This window comes from Stenella coeruleoalba (genome assembly GCF_951394435.1).
Source record: "Stenella coeruleoalba genome assembly, contig: scaffold_248, whole genome shotgun sequence".
In the NCBI taxonomy this organism is placed as follows: domain Eukaryota; kingdom Metazoa; phylum Chordata; class Mammalia; order Artiodactyla; family Delphinidae; genus Stenella; species Stenella coeruleoalba.
The window spans coordinates 193,194-215,038 of NW_027646010.1; the positions used below are offsets into that span (position 1 = coordinate 193,194).

A 21,845-nucleotide genomic window follows, 5' to 3' on the forward strand; every position below is an offset into this window, starting at 1 on the left:
AAAGGCAGGACAGGCCATGGAGAACTGGGAGCCTTGTTATGCTGATGGGCAGGATGTAAATTGCCAACAACCACTCGGGAGAAGTGTATGGTGTTTCCTGAAACATCTAAAAAACAAAGCAACAGAGCCTAGGGCACTTCCACTTATGGTCCTATAGCTTAGGGAAATTAAAATCAAAAAGACACAGCCACCCCAAAGTTTGGAACGGCTCTGTTTACAAGAACCTCGTTTACAGTACAAGTTCAACATCGCAGAAAGTGAAAAATGGATAAAGAAGTTGTGGTATTCACTTACAAAGCAATATCACGCAGCAATGAAATCTATGTCATCAGGCCCTTAGCAGCACAATGAGTGGATTCAGGTATGATGATTCTAACTGAAATAAGTCACACAGAAAAAGAAACATCATAAGATATCAGTAATACACGGAATGGAAACTTGGCTACACAGGAACTGAATTACAGAACAGAACAGGGTCTCAAATTTAGAAAACCAACTTATGCTTGCTTAAGGGGAAAGGTGAGTTGGGGTGCTGCATAAAACCAGAGATTGAAATGAGCACAGATAAAGTTCCTTAAGCCAAATATGGAATAGACAAGAGCTACTCCTTGCTCAACGAAATGGACTCAACACCGCATATTAAACGCCTAAGAATGTACCTGACTAGTAAGTATCTTAAAACCTATGGATTGCTATGTCTCCGAAAGAGAATCAAGCATGTGTGCAGGTGCATAAACGCAGCAGTGATAGGATTGGAGAGGTTTGGTGAGCAAATGAAGACCCTTTGAAATCATATTGCATGGTACCCATTACACGGGTTTCAACTACCCAGGTTTTAGGTATTCTTCCTTCAGCTAAAACATGCATGTGGAACCTAGAGTATGATCAACCATGTGATCGGGAGACCTGTTCAAATATGTCTCAGTTTTCGTACCCTGGTACTCGGGTGCAACATTCCAGACGCTTTACTAACACTCTCCCCACTTGGAGAGTCAGCGCCTTTAAACTCCTGTTTGGCCCAGTTTCCAATTTCTGCGGAAGATGAACAGGAATAGCGAGAACCAATGAGAGGCTAGCTGGAGATGTCTGGACGGGCAAATTTAACTCTCATTTCCCACCAGGAAGAGGAATTAACCAAAGGCTCAGCATGCCGTGCCAGAACCAGATTAGGGCCTGAAGACATCCTGCGGTGTTGCGGCCAGGTCACAAGAAAGCGAGTTGAAGAAAGGAGCTCAGGGGCACTGTAATTCACAAACTTGCAGAGTTATAAATGACAGCTATCGTCCAAAAATATACTGAAGTAAGGCTGCCAAGAGGACTTGAAAGCGGGGCAGAATTGCAGGAAACCGATTTCAGGAGGTAGACTGGAATTGCATTGAAAGCATAGGAAAAGAGGCAGAACGTCCACAATGATGCACTTGGCCAAAAAGGGCGTATGCGTTTTTTCCTGAATATATTCAGGAAAAAACGCATACGCCCTTTTTGGCCAACCAAGCAAACTCGCAAAGGAAATCTGCACTACAATGAAGTCTCACTTCCCCCCGGTCAAAAGGGCCATCTGAAAAAAGTGTAAAATCCAGAAAGGCAGGACAGGCCATGGGAACTGGGAGCCTTGTTATGCTGATGGGCGGGATGTAAATTGCCAACAGACCCTCAGGAGAAGTGTATGGTGTTTCCTGAAACATCTAAAAAACAAAGCAACAGAGCCTATGGCACTTGCGCTTATGGTCCTATAGCTTAGGGAAATTAAAATAAAAAAGACACAGCCACCCCAAAGTTTGGGACGCCTCCGTTTACAAGAACCTCGTTTACCGTACAAGTTCAATATCACAGAAAGTGAAAAATGGATAAAGAAGTTGTGGTACTTACGTACAATGCAGTATCACTCAGCAATGAAATCTATGTCATCAGACCCGTAGCAGCATAATGAGTGGATTAAGGTACGATGATTCTAACTGAAATAAGTCACACAGAAAAAGAAACATCATAAGATATCACTAATACACGGAATGGAAACTTGGCTACACAGGAACTGAATTACAGAACAGAACAGGGTCTCAAATTTAGAAAACCAACTTATGCTTGCTTAAGGGGAAAGGTGAGTTGGGGTGCTGCATAAAACCAGAGATTGAAATGAGCACAGATAAAGTTCCTTAAGCCAAATATGGAATAGACAAGAGCTACTCCTTGCTCAACGAAATGGACTCAACACCCCATATTAAACGCCTAAGAATGTACCTGACTAGTAAGTATCTTAAAACCTATGGATTGCTATGTCTCCGAAAGAGAATCAAGCATGTGTACAGGGGCATAAACGCAGCAGTGATAGGATTGGAGAGGTTCGGTGAGCATATGAAGACCCTTTGAAGTCATATTTCATGGTACCCATTCCACGGGTCTCAACTCTCCAGGTTTAAGGTATTCTTCCTTCAGCTAAAACATGCATGTGGAACCCAGAGTATGATCAACCATGTGAACGGGAGACGTGTTCAAATATATCTCAGTTTTCCTCCCCTCGTACTCGGGTGCAACATTCCAGATGCTTTACTAACACTCTCCCGACTTGGAGAGTCAGTCCCTTTAACCTCCTGTTTGGCCCAGTTTGCAATTTCTGCGGAAGATGAACAGGAATAGCGAGAACCAATGAGAGACTAGCTGGAGGTGTCTGGACGGGCAAATTTAACTCTCATTTCCCACCAGGAAGAGGAATTAACCAAAGGCTCAGCGTGCCGTGCCGGAACCAGATTAGGTCCTGAAGCCATCATGCGGTGTTGCGGCCAGCTCACAAGAAAGCGAGTTGAAGAAAGGAGCTCAGGGGCACTGTAATTCACAAACCTGCAGAGTTATAAATGACAGCTATCGTCCAAAAATAGACTGAAGTAAGGCTGCCAAGAGGACTTGAAAACGGGGCAGAATTGCAGGAAACCGATTTCAGGAGGTAGACTGGAATTGCATTGAAAGCATAGGAAAAGAGGCAGAACATCCACAATGATGCACTTGGCCAAAAAGGGCGTATGCGTTTTTTCCTGAATATATTCAGGAAAAAACGCATACGCCCTTTTTGGCCAACCAAGCAAGCTTGCAAAGGAAATCTGCACTACAATGAAGTCTCACTTCCCCCCGGTCAAAAGGGCCATCTGAAAAAAGTGTAAAATCCAGAAAGGCAGGACAGGCCATGGAGAACTGGGAGCCTTGTTATGCTGATGGGCGGGATGTAAATTGTCAACAACCACTCGGGAGAAGTGTATGGTGTTTCCTGAAACATCTAAAAAACAAAGCAACAGAGCCTAGGGCACTTCCACTTATGGTCCTATAGCTTAGGGAAATTAAAATCAAAAAGACACAGCCACCCCAAAGTTTGGAATGGCTCTCTTTACAAGAACCTCATTTACAGTACAAGTCCAACATCGCAGAAAGTGAAAAATGGATAAAGAAGTTGTGGTATTTACTTAAAAAGCAATATCACTCAGCAATGAAATCTGTGTCATCAGGCCCTTAGCAGCACAATGAGTGGATTCAGGTATGATGATTCTAACTGAAATAAGTCACACAGAAAAAGAAACATCATAAGATATCAGTAATACACGGAATGGAAACTTGGCTACACAGGAACTGAATTACAGAACAGAACAGGGTCTCAAATTTAGAAAACCAACTTATGCTTGCTTAAGGGGAAAGGTGAGTTGGGGTGCTGCATAAAACCAGAGATTGAAATGAGCACAGATAAAGTTCCTTAAGCCAAATATGGAATAGACAAGAGCTACTCCTTGCTCAACGAAATGGACTCAACACCGCATATTAAACGCCTAAGAATGTACCTGACTAGTAAGTATCTTAAAACCTATGGATTGCTATGTCTCCGAAAGAGAATCAAGCATGTGTACAGGGGCATAAACGCAGCAGTGATAGGATTGGAGAGGTTCGGTGAGCAAATGAAGACCCTTTGAAGTCATATTGCATGGTACCCATTCCACGGGTTTCAACTACCCAGGTTTTAGGTATTCTTCCTTCAGCTAAAACATGCATGTGGAACCCAAGTATTATGAACCATGTGAATGGGAGACGTGTTCAAAATATGTCTCAGTTTTCCTCCCCTAGTACTCGGGTGCAACATTCCAGACGCTTTACTAACACTCTCCCCACTTGGAGAGTAAGCGCCTTTAACCTCCTGTTTGGCCCAGTTTGCAATTTCTGCGGAAGATGAACAGGAATAGCGAGAACCAATGAGAGGCTAGCTGGAGGTGTCTGGACGGGCAAATTTAACTCTCATTTCCCACCAGGAAGTGGAAATAACCAAAGGCTCAGCGTGCCGTGCCGGAACCAGATTAGGGCCTGAAGCCATCCTGCGGTGTTGCGGCCAGCTCACAAGAAAACGAGTTGAAGAAAGGAGCTCAGGGGCACTGTAATTCACAAACCTGCAGAGTTATAAAAGACAGCTATCGTCCAAAAATAGACTGAAGTAAGGCTGCCAAGAGGACTTGAAAGCGGGGCAGAATTGCAGGAAACCGATTTCAGGAGGTAGACTGGAATTGCATTGAAAGCATAGGAAAAGAGGCCGAACGTCCACAATGATGCACTTGGCCAAAAAGGGCGTATGCGTTTTTTCCTGAATATATTCAGGAAAAAACGCATACGCCCTTTTTGGCCAACCAAGCAAGCTTGCAAAGGAAATCTGCACTACAATGAAGTCTCACTTCCCCCCGGTCAAAAGGGCCATCTGAAAAAAGTGTAAAATCCAGAAAGGCAGGACAGGCCATGGAGAACTGGGAGCCTTGTTATGCTGATGGGCGGGATGTAAATTGCCAAGAACCACTTGGGAGAAGTGTATGGTGTTTCCTGAAACATCTAAAATACAAAGCAACAGAACCTAGGGCACTTCCACTTATGGTCCTATAGCTTAGGGAAATTAAAATCAAAAAGACACAGCCACCCCAAAGTTTGGAACGGCTCTGTTTACAAGAACCTCGTTTGCAGTACAAGTTCAACATCGCAGAAAGTGAAAAATGGATAAAGAATTTGTGGTATTTACTTACAAAGCAATATCACTCAGCAATGAAATCTGTGTCATCAGGCCCTTAGCAGCACAATGAGTGGATTCAGGTATGATGATTCTAACTGAAATAAGTCACACAGAAAAAGAAACATCATAAGATATCAGTAATACACGGAATGTAATCTTGGCTACACAGGAACTGAATTACGGAACAGAAGAGCGTCTCAAATTTCGAAAACCAACTTATGCTTGCTTAAGGGGAAAGGTGAGTTGGGGTGCTGCATGAAACCAGAGATTGAAATGAGCACAGATAAAGTTCCTTAAGCCAAATATGGAATAGACAAGAGCTACTCCTTGCTCAACGAAATGGACTCAACACCGCATATTAAACGCCTAAGAATGTATCTGACTAGTAAGTATCTTAAAACCTATGGATTGCTATGTCTCCGAAAGAGAATCAAGCATGTGTGCAGGTGCATAAACGCAGCAGTGATAGGATTGGAGAGGTTCGGTGAGCAAATGAAGACCCTTTGAAATCATATTGCATGGTACCCATTACACGGGTTTCAACTACCCAGGTTTTAGGTATTCTTCCTTCAGCTAAAACATGCATGTGGAACCTAGAGTATGATCAACCATGTGATCGGGAGACCTGTTCAAATATGTCTCAGTTTTCGTACCCTGGTACTCGGGTGCAACATTCCAGACGCTTTACTAACACTCTCCCCACTTGGAGAGTCAGCGCCTTTAACCTCCTGTTTGGCCCAGTTTCCAATTTCTGCGGAAGATGAACAGGAATAGCGAGAACCAATGAGAGGCTAGCTGGAGATGTCTGGACGGGTAAATTTAACTCTCATTTCCCACCAGGAAGAGGAATTAACCAAAGGCTCAGCGTGCCGTGCCAGAACCAGATTAGGGCCTGAAGACATCTTGCGGTGTTGCGGCCAGGTCACAAGAAAGCGAGTTGAAGAAAGGAGCTCAGGGGCACTGTAATTCACAAACCTGCAGAGTTATAAATGACAGCTATCGTCCAAAAATATACTGAAGTAAGGCTGCCAAGAGGACTTGAAAGCGGGGCAGAATAGCAGGAAACCGATTTCAGGAGGTAGACTGGAATTGCATTGAAAGCATAGGAAAAGAGGCAGAACGTCCACAATGATGCACTTGGCCAAAAAGGGCGTATGCGTTTTTTCCTGAATATATTCAGGAAAAAACGCATATGCCCTTTTGGGCCAACCAAGCAAACTTGCAAAGGAAATCTGCACTACAATGAAGTCTCACTTCCCCCCGGTCAAAAGGGCCATCTGAAAAAAGTGTAAAATCCAGAAAGGCAGGACAGGCCATGGAGAACTGGGAGCCTTGTTATGCTGATGGGCGGGATGTAAATTGCCAACAGACCCTCAGGAGAAGTGTATGGTGTTTCCTGAAACATCTAAAAAACAAAGCAACAGAGCCTCGGGCACTTGCGCTTATGGTCCTATAGCTTAGGGAAATTAAAATCAAAAAGACACAGCCACCCCAAAGTTTGGGACGCCTCCGTTTACAAGAACCTCGTTTACCGTACAAGTTCAATATCACAGAAAGTGAAAAATGGATAAAGAACTTGTGGTACTTACGTACAATGCAGTATCACTCAGCAATGAAATCTATGTCATCAGGCCCGTAGCAGCATAATGAGTGGATTCAGGTATGATGATTCTAACTGAAATAAGTCACACAGAAAAAGAAACATCATAAGATATCACTAATACACGGAATGTAAACTTGGCTACACAGGAACTGCATTCCAACACAGAACAGGGTCTCAAATTTAGAAAACCAACTTATGCTTGCTTAAGGTGAAAGGTGAGTTGGGGTGCTGCATAAAACCAGAGATTGAAATGAGTACAGATAAAGTTCCTTAAGCCAAATATGGAATAGACAAGAGCTACTCCTTGCTCAACGAAATGGACACAAAACCCCATATTAAACGCCTAAGAATGCACCTGACTAGTAAGTATCTTAAAACCTATGGATTGCTATGTCTCCGAAAGAGAATCAAGCATGTGTACAGGGGCATAAACGCAGCAGTGATAGGATTGGAGAGGTTCGTGAGCAAATGAAGACCCTTTGAAGTCATATTGCATGGTACCCATTCCACGGGTTTCAACTACCCAGGTTTAAGGTATTCTTCCTTCATCTAAAACATGCATGTGGAACCTAGAGTATGATCAACCATGTGATCGGGAGACGTGTTCAAATATGTCTCAGTTTTCGTACCCTGGTACTCGGGTGCAACATTCCAGACGCTTTACTAACACACTCCCCACTTGGAGAGTCAGTCCCTTTAACTTCCTGTTTGGCCCAGTTTGCAATTTCTGTGGAAGATGAACAGGAATAGCGAGAACCAATGAAAGACTAGCTGGAGGTGTCTGGATGGGCAAATATAACTCTCATTTCCCACCAGGAAGAGGAATTAACCAAAGGCTCAGCGTGCCGTGCCAGAACCAGATTAGGGCCTGAAGACATCCTGCGGTGTTGCGGCCAGGTCACAAGAAAGCGAGTTGAAGAAAGGAGCTCAGGGACACTGTAATTCACAAACCTGCAGAGTTATAAATGACAGCTATCGTCCAAAAATATACTGAAGTAAGGCTGCCAAGAGGACTTGAAAGCGGGGCAGAATTGCAGGAAACCGATTTCAGGAGGTAGACTGGAATTGCATTGAAAGCATAGGAAAAGAGGCAGAACGTCCACAATGATGCACTTGGCCAAAAAGGGCGTATGCGTTTTTTCCTGAATATATTCAGGAAAAAACGCATACGCCCTTTTTGGCCAACCAAGCAAGCTTGCAAAGGAAATCTGCACTACAATGAAGTCTCACTTCCCCCCGGTCAAAAGGGCCATCTGAAAAAAGTGTAAAATCCAGAAAGGCAGGACAGGCCATGGAGAACTGGGAGCCTTGTTATGCTGATGGGCGGGATGTAAATTGCCAACAACCACTTGGGAGAAGTGTATGGTGTTTCCTGAAACATCTAAAAAACAAAGCAACAGAACCTAGGGCACTTCCACTTATGGTCCTATAGCTTAGGGAAATTAAAATCAAAAAGACACAGCCACCCCAAAATTTGGAACGGCTCTGTTTACAAGAAACTCGTTTACAGTACAAGTTCAACATCGCAGAAAGTGAAAAATGGATAAAGAAGTTGTGGTATTTACTTACAAAGCAATATCACTCAGCAATGAAATCTGTGTCATCAGGCCCTTAGCATCACAATGAGTGGATTCAGGTATGATGATTCTAACTGAAATAAGTCACACAGAAAAAGAAACATCATAAGATATCAGTAATACACGGAATGTAAACTTGGCTACACAGGAACTGAATTACAGAACAGAACAGGGTCTCAAATTTAGAAAACCAACTTATGCTTGCTTAAGGGGAAAGGTGAGTTGGGGTGCTGCATAAAACCAGAGATTGAAATGAGCACAGATAAAGTTCCTTAAGCCAAATATGGAATAGACAAGAGCTACTCCTTGCTCAACGAAATGGACTCAACACCGCATACTAAACGCCTAAGAATGTACCTGACTAGTAAGTATCTTAAAACCTATGGATTGCTATGTCTCCGAAAGAGAATCAAGCATGTGTACAGGGGCATAAATGCAGCAGTGATAGGATTGGAGGGGTTCGCGAGCAAATGAAGACCCTTTGAAGTCATATTGCATGGTATCCATTCCACGGGTCTCAACTCTCCAGGTTTAAGGTATTGTTCCTTCAGCTAAAACATGCATGTGGAACCTAGATTATGATCAAACATGTGATCGGGAGACGTGTTCAAATATGTCTCAGTTTTCGTACCCTGGTACTCGGGTTCAACATTCCAGACGCTTTACTAACACTCTCCCCACTTGGAGAGTCAGTCCCTTTAACCTCCTGTTTGGCCCAGTTTGCAATTTCTGTGGAAGATGAACAGGAATAGCGAGAACCAATGAGAGACTAGCTGGAGGTGTCTGGATGGGCAAATTTAACTCTCATTTCCCACCAGGAAGAGGAATTGACCAAAGGCTCCGCGTGCCGTGCCGGAACCAGATTAGGGCCTGTAGACATCCTGCGGTGTTGCGGCCATGTCACAAGAAAGCGAGTTGAAGAAAGGAGCTCAGGGGCACTGTAATTCACAAACCTGCAGAGTTATAAATGACAGCTATCGTCCAAAAATAGACTGAAGTAAGGCTGCCAAGAGGACTTGAAAGCGGGGCAGAATTGCAGGAAACCGATTTCAGGAGGTAGACTGGGATTGCATTGAAAGCATAGGAAAAGAGGCAGAACGTCCACAATGATGCACTTGGCCAAAAAGGGCGTATGCGTTTTTTCCTGAATATATTCAGGAAAAAACGCATACGCCCTTTTTGGTCAAACAAGCAAGCTTGCAAAGGAAATCTGCACTACAATGAAGTCTCACTTCCCCCCGGTCAAAAGGGCCATCTGAAAAAAGTGTAAAATCCAGAAAGGCAGGACAGGCCATGGAGAACTGGGAGCCTTGTTATGCTGATGGGCGGGATGTAAATTGCCAAGAACCACTTGGGAGAAGTGTATGGTGTTTCCTGAAACAACTAAAAAACAAAGCAACAGAACCTAGGGCACTTCCACTTATGGTCCTATAGCTTAAGGAAATTAAAATGAAAAAGACACAGCCACCCCAAAGTTTGGAACGGCTCTGTTTACAAGAACCTCGTTTACAGTACAAGTTCAACATCGCAGAAAGTGAAAAATGGATAAAGAAGTTGTGGTATTTACTTACAAAGCAATATCACTCAGCAATGAAATCTGTGTCATCAGGCCCTTAGCAGCACAATGAGTGGATTCAGGTATGATGATTCTAACTGAAATAAGTCACACAGAAAAAGAAACATCATAAGATATCACTAATACACGGAATGTAAACTTGGCTACACAGGAACTGCATTCTAAAACAGAAGAGGGTCTCAAATTTAGAAAACCAACTTATGCTTGCTTAAGGGGAAAGGTGAGTTGGGGTGCTGCATAAAACCAGAGATTGAAATGAGCACAGATAAAGTTCCTTAAGCCAAATATGGAATAGACAAGAGCTACTCCTTGCTCAACGAAATGGACTCAAAACCCCATATTAAACGCCTAAGAATGTACCTGACAAGTAAGTATCTTAAAACCTATGGATTGCTATGTCTCCAAAAGAGAATCAAGCGTGTGTACAGGGGCATAAACGCAGCAGTGATAGGATTGGAGAGGTTCGGTGAGCAAATGAAGACCCTTTGAAGTCATATTGCATGGTACCCATTACACGGGTCTCAACTCTCCAGGTTTAAGGTATTCTTCCTTCAGCTAAAACATGCATGTGGAACCCAGAGTATGATCAACCATGTGTACGGGAGACGTGTTCAAATATGTCTCAGTTTTCCTCCCCTGGTACTCGGGTGCAACATTCCAGACGCTTTACTAACACTCTCCCCACTTGGAGAGTCAGTCCCTTTAACCTCCTGTTTGGCCCAGTTTGCAATTTCTGCGGAAGATGAACAGGAATAGCGAGAACAAATGAGAGGCTAGCTGGAGGTGTCTGGACGGGCAAATTCAACTCTCATTTCCCACCAGGAAGAGGAATTAACCAAAGGCTCAGCATGCCGGGCCGGAACCAGATTAGGGCCTGAAGCCATCCTGCGGTGTTGCGGCCAGGTCACAAGAAAGCGAGTTGAAGAAAGGAGCTCAGGGGCACTGTAATTCACAAACCTGCAGAGTTATAAATGACAGCTATCGTCCAAAAATAGACTGAAGTAAGGCTGCCAAGAGGACTTGAAAGCGGGGCAGAATTGCAGGAAACCGATTTCAGGAGGTAGACTGGAATTGCATTGAAAGCATAGGAAAAGAGGCAGAACGTCCACAATGATGCACTTGGCCAAAAAGGGCGTATGCGTTTTTTCCTGAATATATTCAGGAAAAAACGCATACGCCCTTTTTGGCCAACCAAGCAAGCTTGCAAAGGAAATCTGCACTACAATGAAGTCTCACTTCCCCCCGGTCAAAAGGGCCATCTGAAAAAAGGGTAAAATCCAGAAAGGCAGGACAGGCCATGGAGAACTGGGAGCCTTGTTATGCTGATGGGCGGGATGTAAATTGCCAACAACCACTCGGGAGAAGTGTTTGGTGTTTCCTGAAACATCTAAAAAACAAAGCAACAGAACCTAGGGCACTTCCACTTATGGTCCTATAGCTTAGGGAAATTAAAATCAAAAAGACACAGCCACCCCAAAGTTTGGAACGGCTCTGTTTACAAGAACCTCGTTTACAGTACAAGTTCAACATCGCAGAAAGTGAAAAATGGATAAAGAAGTTGTGGTATTTACTTACAAAGCAATATCACTCAGCAATGAAATCTGTGTCACAAGGCCCTTAGCAGCACAATGAGTGGATTCAGGTATGATGATTCTAACTGAAATAAGTCACACAGAAAAAGAAACATCATAAGATATCAGTAATACACGGAATGTAAACTTGGCTACACAGGAACTGAATTACAGAACAGAACAGGGTCTCAAATTTAGAAAACCAACTTATGCTTGCTTAAGGGGAAAGGTGAGTTGGGGTGCTGCATAAAACCAGAGATTGAAATGAGCACAGATAAAGTTCCTTAAGCCAAATATGGAATAGACAAGAGCTACTCCTTGCTCAACGAAATGGACTCAACAACGCATATTAAACGCCTAAGAATGTACCTGACTAGTAAGTATCTTAAAACCTATGGATTGCTATGTCTCCGAAAGAGAATCAAGCATGTGTACAGGGGCATAAACGCAGCAGTGATAGGATTGGAGAGGTTCGGTGAGCAAATGAAGACCCTTTGAAGTCATATTGCATGGTACCCATTACACGGGTCTCAACTACCCAGGTTTAAGGTATTCTTCCTTCAGCTAAAACATGCATGTGGAACCCAGAGTATGATCAACCATGTGAACGGGAGACGTGTTCAAATATGTCTCAGTTTTCCTCCCCTGGTACTCGGGTGCAACATTCCAGACGCTTTACTAACACTCTCCCGACTTGGAGAGTCAGTCCCTTTAACCTCCTGTTTGGCCCAGTTTGCAATTTCTGCGGAAGATGAACAGGAATAGCGAGAACCAATGAGAGGCTAGCTGGAGGTGTCTGGACGGGCAAATTCAACTCTCATTTCCCACCAGGAAGAGGAATTAACCAAAGGCTCAGCATGCCGGGCCGGAACCAGATTAGGGCCTGAAGCCATCCTGCGGTGTTGCGGCCAGGTCACAAGAAAGCGAGTTGAAGAAAGGAGCTCAGGGGCACTGTAATTCACAAACCTGCAGAGTTATAAATGACAGCTATCGTCCAAAAATAGACTGAAGTAAGGCTGCCAAGAGGACTTGAACGCGGGGCAGAATTGCAGGAAACCGATTTCAGGAGGTAGACTTGAATTGCATTGAAAGCATAGGAAAAGAGGCAGAACGTCCACAATGATGCACTTGGCCAAAAAGAGCATATGCGTTTTTTCCTGAATATATTCAGGAAAAAACGCATACGCCCTTTTTGGCCAACCAAGCAAGCTTGCAAAGGAAATCTGCACTACAATGAAGTCTCACTTCCCCCCGGTCAAAGGGGCCATCTGAAAGAAGGGTAAAATCCAGAAAGGCAGGACAGGCCATGGAGAACTGGGAGCCTTGTTATGCTGATGGGCAGGATGTAAATTGCCAAGAACCACTTGGGAGAAGTGTATGGTGTTTCCTGAAACAACTAAAAAACAAAGCATCAGAACCTAGGGCACTTCCACTTATGGTCCTATAGCTTAGGGAAATTAAAATGAAAAAGACACAGCCACCCCAAAGTTTGGAACGGCTCTGTTTACAAGAACCTCGTTTACAGTACAAGTTCAACATCGCAGAAAGTGAAAAATGGATAAAGAAGTTGTGGTATTTACTTACAAAGCAATATCACTCAGCAATGAAATCTCTGTCATCAGGCCCTTAGCAGCACAATGAGTGGATTCAGGTATGATGATTCTAACTGAAGTAAGTCACACAGAAAAAGAAACATCATAAGATATCACTAATACACGGAATGTAAACTTGGCTACACAGGAACTGCATTCCAAAACAGAACAGGGTCTCAAATTTAGAAAACCAACTTATGCTTGCTTAAGGGGAAAGGTGAGTTGGGGTGCTGCATAAAACCAGAGATTGAAATGAGCACAGATAAAGTTCCTTAAGCCAAATATGGAATAGACAAGAGCTACTCCTTGCTCAACGAAATGGACTCAAAACCCCATATTAAACGCCTAAGAATGTACCTGACAAGTAAGTATCTTAAAACCTATGGATTGCTATGTCTCCAAAAGAGAATCAAGCGTGTGTACAGGGGCATAAACGCAGCAGTGATAGGATTGGAGAGGTTCGGTGAGCAAATGAAGACCCTTTGAAGTCATATTGCATGGTACCCATTACACGGGTCTCAACTCTCCAGGTTTAAGGTATTCTTCCTTCAGCTAAAACATGCATGTGGAACCCAGAGTATGATCAACCATGTGAATGGGAGACGTGTTCAAATATGTCTCAGTTTTCCTCCCCTGGTACTCGGGTGCAACATTCCAGACGCTTTACTAACACTCTCCCGACTTGGAGAGTCAGCGCCTTTAACCTCCTGTTTGGCCCAGTTTGCAATTTCTGTGGAAGATGAACAGGAATAGCGAGAACCAATGAGAGACTAGCTGGAGGTGTCTGGATGGGCAAATTTAACTCTCATTTCCCACCAGGAAGAGGAATTAACCAAAGGCTCAGCGTGCCGTGCCAGAACCAGATTAGGGCCTGAAGCCATCCTGCGGTGTTGCGGCCAGGTCACAAGAAAGCGAGTTAAAGAAAGGAGCTCAGGCGACTGTAATTCACAAACCTGCAGAGTTATAAATGACAGCTATCGTCCAAAAATAGACTGAAGTAAGGCTGCCAAGAGGACTTGAAAGCGGGGCAGAATTGCAGGAAACCGATTTCAGGAGGTAGACTGGAATTGCATTGAAAGCATAGGAAAAGAGGCAGAACGTCCACAATGATGCACTTGGCCAAAAAGGGCGTATGCGTTTTTTCCTGAATATATTCAGGAAAAAACGCATACGCCCTTTTTGGCCAACCAAGCAAGCTTGCAAAGGAAATCTGCACTACAATGAAGTCTCACTTCCCCCCGGGCAAAAGGGCCATCTGAAAAAAGTGTAAAATCCAGAAAGGCAGGACAGGCCATGGAGAACTGGGAGCCTTGTTATGCTGATGGGCGGTATGTAAATTGCCAACCACCACTCGGGAGAAGTGTATGGTGTTTCCTGAAACATCTAAAATACAAAGCAACAGAGCCTAGGGCACTTCCACTTATGGTCCTATAGCTTAGGGAATTTAAAATCAAAAAGACACAGCCACCCCAAAGTTTGGAACGGCTCTGTTTACAAGAACCTCGTTTACAGTACAAGTTCAACATCGCAGAAAGTGAAAAATGGATAAAGAAGTTGTGGTATTTACTTACAAAGCAATATCACTCAGCAATGAAATCTGTGTCATCAGGCCCTTAGCAGCACAATGAGTGGATTCAGGTATGATGATTCTAACTGAAATAAGTCACACAGAAAAAGAAACATCATAAGATATCACTAATACACGGAATGTAAACTTGGCTACACAGGAACTGCATTCCAAAACAGAACAGGGTCTCAAATTTAGAAAACCAACTTATGCTTGCTTAAGGGGAAAGGTGAGTTGGGGTGCTGCATAAAACCAGAGATTGAAATGAGCACAGATAAAGTTCCTTAAGCCAAATATGGAATAGACAAGAGCTACTCCTTGCTCAACGAAATGGACTCAACAACGCATATTAAACGCCTAAGAATGTACCTGACTAGTAAGTATCTTAAAACCTATGGATTGCTATGTCTCCGAAAGAGAATCAAGCATGTGTACAGGGGCATAAACGCAGCAGTGATAGGATTGGAGAGGTTCGGTGAGCAAATGAAGACCCTTTGAAGTCATATTGCATGGTACCCATTCCACGGGTTTCAACTGCCCAGGTTTAAGGTATTCTTCCTTCAGCTAAAACATGCATGTGGAACCTAGAGTATGATCAACCATGTGATCGGGAGACGTGTTCAAATATGTCTCAGTTTTCGTACCCTGGTACTCGGGTGCAACATTCCAGACGCTTTACTAACACTCTCCCGACTTGGAGAGTCAGTCCCTTTAACCTCCTGTTTGGCCCAGTTTGCAATTTCTGCGGAAGATGAACAGGAATAGCGAGAACCAATGAGAGACTAGCTGGAGGTGTCTGGACGGGCAAATTTAACTCTCATTTCCCACCAGGAAGAGGAATTAACCAAAGGCTCAGCGTGCCGTGCCGGAACCAGATTAGGGCCTGAAGCCATCCTGCGGTGTTGCGGCCAGCTCACAAGAAAGCGAGTTGAAGAAAGGAGCTCAGGGGCACTGTAATTCACAAACCTGCAGAGTTATAAATGACAGCTATCGTCCAAAAATAGACTGAAGTAAGGCTGCCAAGAGGACTTGAAAGCGGGGCAGAATTGCAGGAAACCGATTTCAGGAGGTAGACTGGAATTGCATTGAAAGCATAGGAAAAGAGGCAGAACGTCCACAATGATGCACTTGGCCAAAAAGGGCGTATGCGTTTTTTCCTGAATATATTCAGGAAAAAACGCATACGCCCTTTTTGGCCAACCAAACAAGCTTGCAAAGGAAATCTGCACTACAATGAAGTCTCACTTCCCCCCGGTCAAAAGGGCCATCTGAAAGAAGGGTAAAATCCAGAAAGGCAGGACAGGCCATGGAGAACTGGGAGCCTTGTTATGCTGATGGGCAGGATGTAAATTGCCAAGAACCACTTGGGAGAAGTGTATGGTGTTTCCTGAAACAACTAAAAAACAAAGCATCAGAACCTAGGGCACTTCCACTTATGGTCCTATAGCTTAGGGAAATTAAAATGAAAAAGACACAGCCACCCCAAAGTTTGGAACGGCTCTGTTTACAAGAACCTCATTTACAGTACAAGTTCAACATCGCAGAAAGTGAAAAATGGATAAAGAACTTGTGGTATTTACTTACAAAGCAATATCACTCAGCAATGAAATCTCTGTCATCAGGCCCTTAGCAGCACAATGAGTGGATTCAGGTATGATGATTCTAACTGAAATAAGTCACACAGAAAAAGAAACATCATAAGATATCACTAATACACGGAATGTAAACTTGGCTACACAGGAACTGCATTCCAAAACAGAACAGGGTCTCAAATTTAGAAAACCAACTTATGCTTGCTTAAGGGGAAAGGTGAGTTGGGGTGCTGCATAAAACCAGAGATTGAAATGAGCACAGATAAAGTTCCTTAAGCCAAATATGGAATAGACAAGAGCTACTCCTTGCTCAACGAAATGGACTCAAAACCCCATATTAAACGCCTAAGAATGTACCTGACAAGTAAGTATCTTAAAACCTATGGATTGCTATGTCTCCAAAAGAGAATCAAGCATGTGTACAGGGGCATAAACGCAGCAGTGATAGGATTGGAGAGGTTCGGTGAGCAAATGAAGACCCTTTGAAGTCATATTGCATGGTACCCATTACACGGGTCTCAACTCTCCAGGTTTAAGGTATTCTTCCTTCAGCTAAAACATGCATGTGGAACCCAGAGTATGATCAACCATGTGAATGGGAGACGTGTTCAAATATGTCTCAGTTTTCCTCCCCTGGTACTCGGGTGCAACATTCCAGACGCTTTACTAACACTCTCCCAACTTGGAGAGTCAGCGCCTTTAACCTCCTGTTTGGCCCAGTTTGCAATTTCTGTGGAAGATGAACAGGAATAGCGAGAACCAATGAGAGACTAGCTGGAGGTGTCTGGATGGGCAAATTTAACTCTCATTTCCCACCAGGAAGAGGAATTAACCAAAGGCTCAGCGTGCCGTGCCAGAACCAGATTAGGGCCTGAAGCCATCCTGCGGTGTTGCGGCCAGGTCACAAGAAAGCGAGTTAAAGAAAGGAGCTCAGGGGACTGTAATTCACAAACCTGCAGAGTTATAAATGACAGCTATCGTCCAAAAATAGACTGAAGTAAGGCTGCCAAGAGGACTTGAAAGCGGGGCAGAATTGCAGGAAACCGATTTCAGGAGGTAGACTGGAATTGCATTGAAAGCATAGGAAAAGAGGCAGAACGTCCACAATGATGCACTTGGCCAAAAAGGGCGTATGCGTTTTTTCCTGAATATATTCAGGAAAAAACGCATACGCCCTTTTTGGCCAACCAAGCAAGCTTGCAAAGGAAATCTGCACTACAATGAAGTCTCACTTCCCCCCGGGCAAAAGGGCCATCTGAAAAAAGTGTAAAATCCAGAAAGGCAGGACAGGCCATGGAGAACTGGGAGCCTTGTTATGCTGATGGGCGGTATGTAAATTGCCAACCACCACTGGGGAGAAGTGTATGGTGTTTCCTGAAACATCTAAAATACAAAGCAACACAGCCTAGGGCACTTCCACTTATGGTCCTATAGCTTAGGGAATTTAAAATCAAAAAGACACAGCCACCCCAAAGTTTGGAACGGCTCTGTTTACAAGAACCTCGTTTACAGTACAAGTTCAACATCGCAGAAAGTGAAAAATGGATAAAGAAGTTGTGGTATTTACTTACAAAGCAATATCACTCAGCAATGAAATCTGTGTCATCAGGCCCTTAGCAGCACAATGAGTGGATTCAGGTATGATGATTCTAACTGAAATAAGTCACACAGAAAAAGAAACATCATAAGATATCACTAATACACGGAATGTAAACTTGGCTACACAGGAACTGCATTCCAAAACAGAACAGGGTCTCAAATTTAGAAAACCAACTTATGCTTGCTTAAGGGGAAAGGTGAGTTGGGGTGCTGCATAAAACCAGAGATTGAAATGAGCACAGATAAAGTTCCTTAAGCCAAATATGGAATAGACAAGAGCTACTCCTTGCTCAACGAAATGGACTCAACAACGCATATTAAACGCCTAAGAATGTACCTGACTAGTAAGTATCTTAAAACCTATGGATTGCTATGTCTCCGAAAGAGAATCAAGCATGTGTACAGGGGCATAAACGCAGCAGTGATAGGATTGGAGAGGTTCGGTGAGCAAATGAAGACCCTTTGAAGTCATATTGCATGGTACCCATTCCACGGGTTTCAACTACCCAGGTTTAAGGTATTCTTCCTTCAGCTAAAACATGCATGTGGAACCTAGAGTATGATCAACCATGTGATCGGGAGACGTGTTCAAATATGTCTCAGTTTTCGTACCCTGGTACTCGGGTGCAACATTCCAGACGCTTTACTAACACTCTCCCGACTTGGAGAGTCAGTCCCTTTAACCTCCTGTTTGGCCCAGTTTGCAATTTCTGCGGAAGATGAACAGGAATAGCGAGAACCAATGAGAGACTAGCTGGAGGTGTCTGGACGGGCAAATTTAACTCTCATTTCCCACCAGGAAGAGGAATTAACCAAAGGCTCAGCGTGCCGTGCCGGAACCAGATTAGGGCCTGAAGCCATCCTGCGGTGTTGCGGCCAGCTCACAAGAAAGCGAGTTGAAGAAAGGAGCTCAGGGGCACTGTAATTCACAAACCTGCAGAGTTATAAATGACAGCTATCGTCCAAAAATAGACTGAAGTAAGGCTGCCAAGAGGACTTGAAAGCGGGGCAGAATTGCAGGAAACCGATTTCAGGAGGTAGACTGGAATTGCATTGAAAGCATAGGAAAAGAGGCAGAACGTCCACAATGATGCACTTGGCCAAAAAGGGCGTATGCGTTTTTTCCTGAATATATTCAGGAAAAAACGCATACGCCCTTTTTGGCCAACCAAGCAAGCTTGCAAAGGAAATCTGCACTACAATGAAGTCTCACTTCCCCCCGGTCAAAAGGGCCATCTGAAAAAAGTGTAAAATCCAGAAAGGCAGGACAGGCCATGGAGAACTGGGAGCCTTGTTATGCTGATGGGCGGGATGTAAATTGTCAACAACCACTCGGGAGAAGTGTATGGTGTTTCCTGAAACATCTAAAAAACAAAGCATCAGAACCTAGGGCACTTCCACTTATGGTCCTATAGCTTAGGGAAATTAAAATGAAAAAGACACAGCCACCCCAAAGTTTGGAACGGCTCTGTTTACAAGAACCTCGTTTACAGTACAAGTTCAACATCGCAGAAAGTGAAAAATGGATAAAGAAGTTGTGGTATTTACTTACAAAGCAATATCACTCAGCAATGAAATCTCTGTCATCAGGCCCTTAGCAGCACAATGAGTGGATTCAGGTATGATGATTCTAACTGAAATAAGTCACACAGAAAAAGAAACATCATAAGATATCAGTAATACACGGAATGTAAACTTGGCTACACAGGAACTGAATTACAGAACAGAACAGGGTCTCAAATTTAGAAAACCAACTTATGCTTGCTTAAGGGTAAAGGAGAGTTGGGGTGCTGCATAAAACCAGAGATTGAAATGAGCACAGATAAAGTTCCTTAAGCCAAATATGGAATAGACAAGAGCTACTCCTTGCTCAACGAAATGGACTCAACACCACATATTAAACGCCTAAGAATGTACCTGACTAGTAAGTATCTTAAAACCTATGGATTGCTATGTCTCCAAAAGAGAATCAAGCGTGTGTACAGGGGCATAAACGCAGCAGTGATAGGATTGGAGAGGTTCGGTGAGCAAATGAAGACCCTTTGAAGTCATATTGCATGGTACCCATTACACGGGTCTCAACTCTCCAGGTTTAAGGTATTCTTCCTTCAGCTAAAACATGCATGTGGAACCCAGAGTATGATCAACCATGTGAACGGGAGGCGTGTTCAAATATGTCTCAGTTTTCCTCCCCTGGTACTCGGGTGCAACATTCCAGACGCTTTACTAACACTCTCCCGACTTGGAGAGTCAGTCCCTTTAACCTCCTGTTTGGCCCAGTTTGCAATTTCTGCGGAAGATGAACAGGAATAGCGAGAACCAATGAGAGGCTAGCTGGAGGTGTCTGGACGGGCAAATTCAACTCTCATTTCCCACCAGGAAGAGGAATTAACCAAAGGCTCAGCATGCCGGGCCGGAACCAGATTAGGGCCTGAAGCCATCCTGCGGTGTTGCGGCCAGGTCACAAGAAAGCGAGTTGAAGAAAGGAGCTCAGGGGCACTGTAATTCACAAACCTGCAGAGTTATAAATGACAGCTATCGTCCAAAAATAGACTGAAGTAAGGCTGCCAAGAGGACTTGAACGCGGGGCAGAATTGCAGGAAACCGATTTCAGGAGGTAGACTGGAATTGCATTGAAAGCATAGGAAAAGAGGCAGAACGTCCACAATGATGCACTTGGCCAAAAAGAGCATATGCGTTCTTTCCTGAATATATTCAGGAAAAAACGCATACGCCCTTTTTGGCCAACCAAGCAAGCTTGCAAAGGAAATCTGCACTACAATGAAGTCTCACTTCCCCCCGGTCAAAGGGGCCATCTGAAAGAAGGGTAAAATCCAGAAAGGCAGGACAGGCCATGGAGAACTGGGAGCCTTGTTATGCTGATGGGCAGGATGTAAATTGCCAAGAACCACTTGGGAGAAGTGTATGGTGTTTCCTGAAACAACTAAAAAACAAAGCATCAGAACCTAGGGCATTTCCACTTATGGTCCTATAGCTTAGGGAAATTAAAATGAAAAAGACACAGCCACCCCAAAGTTTGGAACGGCTCTGTTTACAAGAACCTCGTTTACAGTACAAGTTCAACATCGCAGAAAGTGAAAAATGGATAAAGAAGTTGTGGTATTTACTTACAAAGCAATATCACTCAGCAATGAAATCTCTGTCATCAGGCCCTTAGCAGCACAATGAGTGGATTCAGGTATGATGATTCTAACTGAAATAAGTCACACAGAAAAAGAAACATCATAAGATATCACTAATACACGGAATGTAAACTTGGCTACACAGGAACTGCATTCCAAAACAGAACAGGGTCTCAAATTTAGAAAACCAACTTATGCTTGCTTAAGGGGAAAGGTGAGTTGGGGTGCTGCATAAAACCAGAGATTGAAATGAGCACAGATAAAGTTCCTTAAGCCAAATATGGAATAGACAAGAGCTACTCCTTGCTCAACGAAATGGACTCAAAACCCCATATTAAACGCCTAAGAATGTACCTGACAAGTAAGTATCTTAAAACCTATGGATTGCTATGTCTCCAAAAGAGAATCAAGCGTGTGTACAGGGGCATAAACGCAGCAGTGATAGGATTGGAGAGGTTCGGTGAGCAAATGAAGACCCTTTGAAGTCATATTGCATGGTACCCATTACACGGGTCTCAACTCTCCAGGTTTAAGGTATTCTTCCTTCAGCTAAAACATGCATGTGGAACCCAGAGTATGATCAACCATGTGAATGGGAGACGTGTTCAAATATGTCTCAGTTTTCCTCCCCTGGTACTCGGGTGCAACATTCCAGATGCTTTACTAACACTCTCCCGACTTGGAGAGTCAGCGCCTTTAACCTCCTGTTTGGCCCAGTTTGCAATTTCTGTGGAAGATGAACAGGAATAGCGAGAACCAATGAGAGACTAGCTGGAGGTGTCTGGATGGGCAAATTTAACTCTCATTTCCCACCAGGAAGAGGAATTAACCAAAGGCTCAGCGTGCCGTGCCAGAACCAGATTAGGGCCTGAAGCCATCCTGCGGTGTTGCGGCCAGGTCACAAGAAAGCGAGTTAAAGAAAGGAGCTCAGGGGACTGTAATTCACAAACCTGCAGAGTTATAAATGACAGCTATCGTCCAAAAATAGACTGAAGTAAGGCTGCC

General features: G+C 43.8%; 1 long non-coding RNA gene across 1 annotated transcript in view; it reads right to left on the reverse strand.

The window, feature by feature from the left end:
* LOC307181394 overlaps positions 1 to 3,535 on the reverse strand; it is a 189,928-nt gene extending 186,393 nt beyond the window's left edge. The window contains exon 1 of the long non-coding RNA XR_013826652.1: positions 3,450 to 3,535. This is a non-coding gene — a long non-coding RNA (uncharacterized lncRNA). The remainder of the gene's footprint in view (positions 1 to 3,449) is intronic.
* Between the last annotated feature and the right edge of the window lie 18,310 nt (positions 3,536 to 21,845).